Here is a 6,723-nt window from a genome sequence, read left to right as displayed (position 1 = left end):
CAGCAAGAGGCATATATTCACATCCTGTTAAATTTGCAGATAAATATGTATTCCTGTGCACAAAATTTTTATTGTCAAAATATATCGTTCAGCAGCTGAAAAAAAAATCAGCAGGATATCTCAGAAAAAATTCTGGCTGCAATGATTAAAGGTCCTACAAAATCCCCTCTGTGCTTCTATTACTGTTTTTAACAGGGGTTTTTTTTCAAATAAAACAAGATTTGTAGGAAAAAGTAATACACTTTCCTAGATCAGCTGATGTAATTGGGAAAAAGGACAAGCTTTTAGCCGGTGAGCCCCTCTCTCAGTCTGATTCTGATGGGGCTGTCTTTACTGCAAACCAACAAAGCTAGGAATGCCAGCATCAGGAAGCATCAGTCACTGAAAGCCTGTGGTCAATTTAGCTAAGACTAAACTAATTAGAGCTGAGGCAACACTTTCCTCCCCAGTCACTGACTGAGTGGAGATCTGCTCTGTTACCTGGCATTGAAAATCCTTGATGAGTTTTCTCAGCCCATGGAATACCGTGGTAGTGAAGGATTTGTGCACCATTACATTAACACAAAGCCTGCTGATGGACCCTGTTCTAGGACTATTTGAGAGATGGCACAAGTCAGGTAACAGTGAAGAGCATGACAGCACAAACCCCCACCTTGGTTGACATCCAAACTTAAGAGCAGTGATGGTTACACTGGAAGCATCCTTGCTGGATTGCCAAAAGTTTTTCCCAGGAAAAGGAGTTGCTGTGCCACTCTCACAGCAGAGTGAAGTCGAGATTTATGAGATGGCTCAGATGATTTCCCAGAAATAATGAATCACTAGTCATTAGTTTAAATCATTTTAGCCATAGTACCTCTGCTCCAGAAAAGTGCTTCCACTACTGCTCTATGCTTCTATAAAATAACTTTGCTTTCAGCCTTTTTTTTTCTTTTAATATAAGCTACTTCACATGACAATAAAAAATTAAATTGCCAGGACCACAGCAAAAAAGAACAGCCCTGTTCATGGTGAATCCCTTCTCTGTGAATTCAGGACTGTTTTATGAAGGACTGTCAGGCAAATGCTCTTAGGCTCAGAAACACATGGCTCACATAAGAACAAAACCAGACATAGAATAAGATCTTTTAAACTCCTACAGAACATCTGAGGAAAAACAAGTGAGAACAGCTAAGGGCTCAATGCTCCTTCAGAATAACAAAGCTGCTTCATAGGCCAAGCTCGCTGCAATGCTGCAAAAATGCTGAGGGGATCAGATGTTTGAAACCAAAGCCCACAGTGAACGGCCATGACTGGTTATGCACCCACCCTCCCTGCATGATAAAGGCCAAAAAAATATTTTTATTCCAACTAGAAACCTCAAGAAAACTTTGAGAGCTGTTCTTCCCTGGTTTTCAGGCTTTGTGACAGTACCACGAATGCAGCGTTGGGGCATCAGCAAATGAGAAGGTCCAGGTGGTTTGAAGGCAGGTTTGAAAGAGGGTGTCAGTCACAAACAGTGACAATAAAGCTGGAGCAGCTCCAAATGGAGACAGAAACAGCCACCACTACATCCAAAAGTCATAGGGAGACTTCAGAAAAGAAGCAATGATGGTAAGAGCAGAACAAATAGATGAGCAGAGCATTAAACACATAAAATTGTCAATGGTACTACTTCAAAAGTGCTCTATTTTATACACTCAGTTACCTGAATAAATCTGTCATTAAAGTATTTAAATATGTATTTAAAATAAAGAGAAAAGGTGCTTTGTAATCACACCCTATTTTTCTCTTTTGCTTTCCTGCTCTGCCAGTAGTTTGATCTACAAAATCCACACTTGTACATGCAGCAAAAATTCTCATTAAAACTCGTGCATTTTTAACATATAAGATTTTATAATGAAAAACTTAACAGTAACAGATACATGAAAAAAAGAGTAAGAATTGTCTGAGATGTTGAATTTCATAGTTCATGACTTTTCAGCACTTCATTATGCAAATCATGTCATCTTAACACAGCTTTCTCAATGGAATATGTCTTTCTGCTATTAAATTAATTTTCTATGTCTGCTTCTTTTACATTCTCTTTGTACTCCCTGTTCTCAGCATAAAACCTTAAAATGTAGGGTCAAAACCAGATTTCAGTGTATATAGACTTAAAAAGCCCAGTGCCCAGAGAAAGAAGGAAAAGTAACATGCAATGTAAAGTTTATATCCCATGTAAACCAGCAACTATTATCTGTGCTCAGGAAAGTTCTCAAGGACAAAAACACAACTTGTATTTTTTTTTAAACCTCTGCATTTTACTGCAGGTTGAGGAAAGATAAAAATCTGTTGTGCTGTGGTAAAAATAAACATTTTGGGGCTATATTTTATAGATGGAAATAAAATGGCTAACCTTACGGTTTTTAGTTTTTTTCCCTTTCATCTAGATTTTAACCCAGTGCTATTCTCCTTCAGGGTAATTCTCTTTTTTTCTTGGCTGGTCTCTCTCACTCCAATATATTTGGTTACATCATGGAAATTGTACCTAACCCAGCTCTTTTTATTCTGTCAGCAGCAATAGCAAAGCACCACTGGCTTACTTCTTTTTTCTTTTGAAACTGAAAATGATAATCAATATCTACAATAATTGTTTTATTTGCAGGAGAATCTGGGCTGTACAAAGAAGGTGATAATTTCATTTACCCTCACATTTTATGAAACATAGTTTTAATAAAGAGAACTATGTTTGTATATGGTTAGATCAAAAGAGAGAAATTCAACACTTTACAGAGCAGGGATCTGAAATAAAATTTAAGTTTTGGCCAGCCAGGCAGCTGACCAACAATAGCTACAATTCTTAATGTCATCTTTATTTTAACAAATATGAGAAAAGGTAGCAGTCTGTAGTGAAAATAAAAATAACTGAAATGCAGAAAAAAAATTATATTCCATATTTATTGATGCAGTGAAAGGTTAGATGCTATCAGTATCCAAAATTCACTCACAGTTGGATTTAAGTTCCTTCCATGTGTTTTCTCCAAATGTCACCTCTATGCCTTTTATAATACCTACTTGAAAATACCTTCCAAGGGTTTTTTGGTGTATTTAAAATATATAGGCTTTTATATTGGAATTGTATTAATATTCTTATGGTTCTTTCCAGAAAGGTTTTTTTCTCCATTCACCCACTTGTTTAAAAATAATAGGTTTGGAAAAAACCACAATATCCAGATGAACCAAATGCCCCTTATCCTTAACCTGGTGTGACCTAACATAATGAACACTGACTTCCAGAAGAATAACAGGATGATGATTATGATTATCTTTCTTCTTCAGAAAAAAGAAAATAGATACACACTCAAATGAACAACTTCCTCTTAGGTACACATTATAAAGGGATTTTTTTGTTACTTCTAATTGGGAGCAGGAACTGAAATAACACCCAAAGAATACAACCTCAATCAGTAGCATCTGCAGAGTTAATCTGTGTGCTCTGCTAGAACACAGCAGTACAGTTCTGTTAAAAATGGTATGTAAGCGGTGTTCATGTATAAGGAGAGAGTTGAACTACAAGGCCAACCCCAATTTAAGACTTGGACTAGACTGGTGAAAAGATTTAAATGAATGCTTTGAAAAATTAGGTAAATCAAGTCAATTATGACTTTTTTTGTGCTCTCCTAAAGCTCCATGGAGTAGCAATGAATAGTAATTAAGAAAACCTACAGACAAGAGTCCCCTGTAACACTAACTGTGCCTCAATTCCTTTCAGTCACTGTTAAAAGAATCCCAGGTGGCCCTTCTGTCCTACTGTAATTTCTATTGCTTTTCACTCTTCATCTGGAGCACTTCCTTAATACTTAGTTATTCACAGGGAAATCTCACCGGATTTCAGCCACTTGCCTTCTCACTACCAATAATATATAAATTTCTAACCTCGCTTTTTCCACAGTACGTTCCTCCCAGCTGTGACTCCATCCACTGATTGTTTCATCTGGAATGGATACACTGCTTTGTTACACACCTAAGTTTACAGAGGTATCAACAATCTCACTCAATATCTTTGTCTTTCTTTACCTAGGAGGACACACAAGTCCTTAAGCAGGGAATGGTACATCAGACTTTCAATCCACCCACACTAGTGGGTGTTTGGAGTGGAGATGCATGAGGAGAAAAAAAATGAAAATGTTATAATTCATTTCTCAGCACTCCAGACTATGAGTACGTTTTAGGCTGGTGATGATAAAAGGTGAAAAAAAAAGTAGGATTACCTTTTTTCAGGCACAGGAGAGCGCTGAAGTAAGTCTTGTGTATGTCCCCAAAACCAAGCCATTTAATAAATGGGCATTTTCAGCACTTCCTCCTGTGGAAAAACTCCCAAGAGTCTAGACTTTTATCCCGATAAAGCGTTGTGCATTACTACACTAATATTTGGCTGTGTTTTCTATATTCTTCCCCCTGGAAAAGTTAAGAATAAGTGAGAGCTGTCCCTGTGCTGCTTTAATGGAGTGCATGGGGGTTTCCAGGGCTTTTCCACTCTGATGGAACTGCACTGCAGGATCTATCCTCAGGCACTTCAAATAATGCTCCAGCCTTCAGTGCCGCTGCGGGGGACACACTGCTTGCTAGTGCTGCCTTCAAACGGCCCCAAAAATACAAAATCACCTTTGCAGTAAGGCTCAGCCATTTAATCATAAAGTCTATAATCAAGCAGGCTACTCAAGTGAGAATGCACATGGAGCCAGCTGGGAATAGAGGAGGAAAACAACCTAAGCCTTGCTCAAGACTGTAAAGACACACACAGTGCAACCTTCAGTTCCATCGGCCCTGCCAGAATCTGCCTCTTAACCTGCAGTTGAAATGACTTCAGAAAATAGTCTCAAATCTCACAGAAACCTTGTGAAAACACATGACTTTCCCCAGGATGCTTCATAGACATTTCAGAATACCTCTTGTGCTGTCTTTCACTCCTCTTCTTGTAAACCAAATTCTGACAAGCTGCAGGGGAGGCAATGGCATTCAGGTGATTTATAACAGTTGAGGCTATTTCCCTTTTCACCTCAGCTATCCCTCTCCTTTCTCATCTCCCTCTTGAAACACTTGTTTAAATGTAATTAGGTAGAATTTGGTGGGTGTCCCTCATAATCTACAGCTGCAGATTTCAAAGGGCATCTCACTGGATTTTTCCAGAGGTTGCAGCAATGGATGGACACCTGTCTGCCTCATCTTTCAGAAATTATAATCCTGAGCAGAGATTTTGCTGCTCAAGAGGGTCTTTGTTCCAACCTATCCTTCCAACTTTTAAAGCACAGAATGAGCAGCTGAAAATAGCTCACCAACTTCTTGGCAAATATTGTCAAGGATATCATCAATAAAGAAAATGCACTGTGATATCTGAGTCCCATAGAAGATGATCCTGGGCTATTGCATGACTTAAAGACTCAATAAATCTCATTTTAAGGAAAGATGAGCACTGATGCATCCTTTCTTTAAGTGTCCAGAATATTTAGAGGACAAGAAAGGACTACATGGACTGCAAAAGTCTCACATGCAACACGAATTTCTTTCAACAAATATGAGCCAGTTTACTTCTTTCACTGCCGTGATTTAAGGGTCAGATTTGCCCATCACGACATTTTTCATGAGGTCAGTTGCTAGTTAAGTTTTCTTTTGAGATTTTACAGAAGTCATTTTGATTTTTTTTGGTGTTCTTACCTGTGGGCTAAGTGCTATTATCTTCCCTCATCTTTCAGCCTGGGAGACAGTGCTTTCTTGGTAAACAATTAAAAAAAAATCTTCACGAGTATCAGCCTGTAAAATCAATTTTAGTATGATGCTGATGAAGTTTGCACTTTTCAACAGCTGTGAGGGTGATTTCAAGGGTGAGTGGTAATTTCATGTTTAAAAACCAAACCAAGACAGATAAATAGCATAAAATACTGAATTTAAAAAAAAAAAAAAGGATCTCAAAATCCCAAGCAAATTACTGTTTAGAGACAATCCATACCCCACCATTTCAGGGGATGATACCTTTATGTACTTACCTTGGGGCCATGTGTGGTTCAAATTCACTTGCATAAAGTCCAATGAAGCGACCTGAAAAGCAAAAATAAAGCAGACAAGGCAATCCAAGTCATTATGGGAATGATGTGCACTGCACACAGAGAGTGGAATGTCACAAACATATTGATCTAAAAATGTCTGTGTTGGTAGAGGTGACCAGAATATGCAGAAATCTAAATTGCAGACATATCAATGTAAGTGAGTGAAACAGTGGCATTTGGTACTCTGGGCAGGTAATGCCCATGGAGACTCTCATGGAATTAGAGGAGTTACATTGTAACTTGGCTGTAGTACAAGATGGAAAGTTTAGACTGAAATTTTTAATCTATTTTGCTTGTAAAAGTGGGTTGAATCATCCCACGTTTCAATGAACACAGAGTAAGATGTATTAGATAGCACTTACAGAGCTAGGCTAAATCACTGGTAAGAGAAAAACTAAGAACTTGATTTCAATCTTCTAACAAACATTACAGCATTTTTAGTTTTGGCCAGTATTTTAGAAGGGAAATGGAAAATTAATACCTAAATACTGTAAAAAAAAAAAATCTTTTACAGAATGGCAACGTAAAAAAGGTCCAGATTTTTGTTTGGCACCATCTCTACATAATCACATACTTGTAAAATATTTTGGGGAATATAATTCAGGTAAATTTCAATTCTCAGGGGAAAAATTATAACAAAAAAATATCAATACTAACTTAA

Source organism: Pseudopipra pipra, chromosome 4 (assembly GCF_036250125.1).
Source record: "Pseudopipra pipra isolate bDixPip1 chromosome 4, bDixPip1.hap1, whole genome shotgun sequence".
Taxonomy (NCBI): Eukaryota; Metazoa; Chordata; class Aves; order Passeriformes; family Pipridae; genus Pseudopipra; species Pseudopipra pipra.
Note: the sequence above shows the minus strand (reverse complement) of the source record.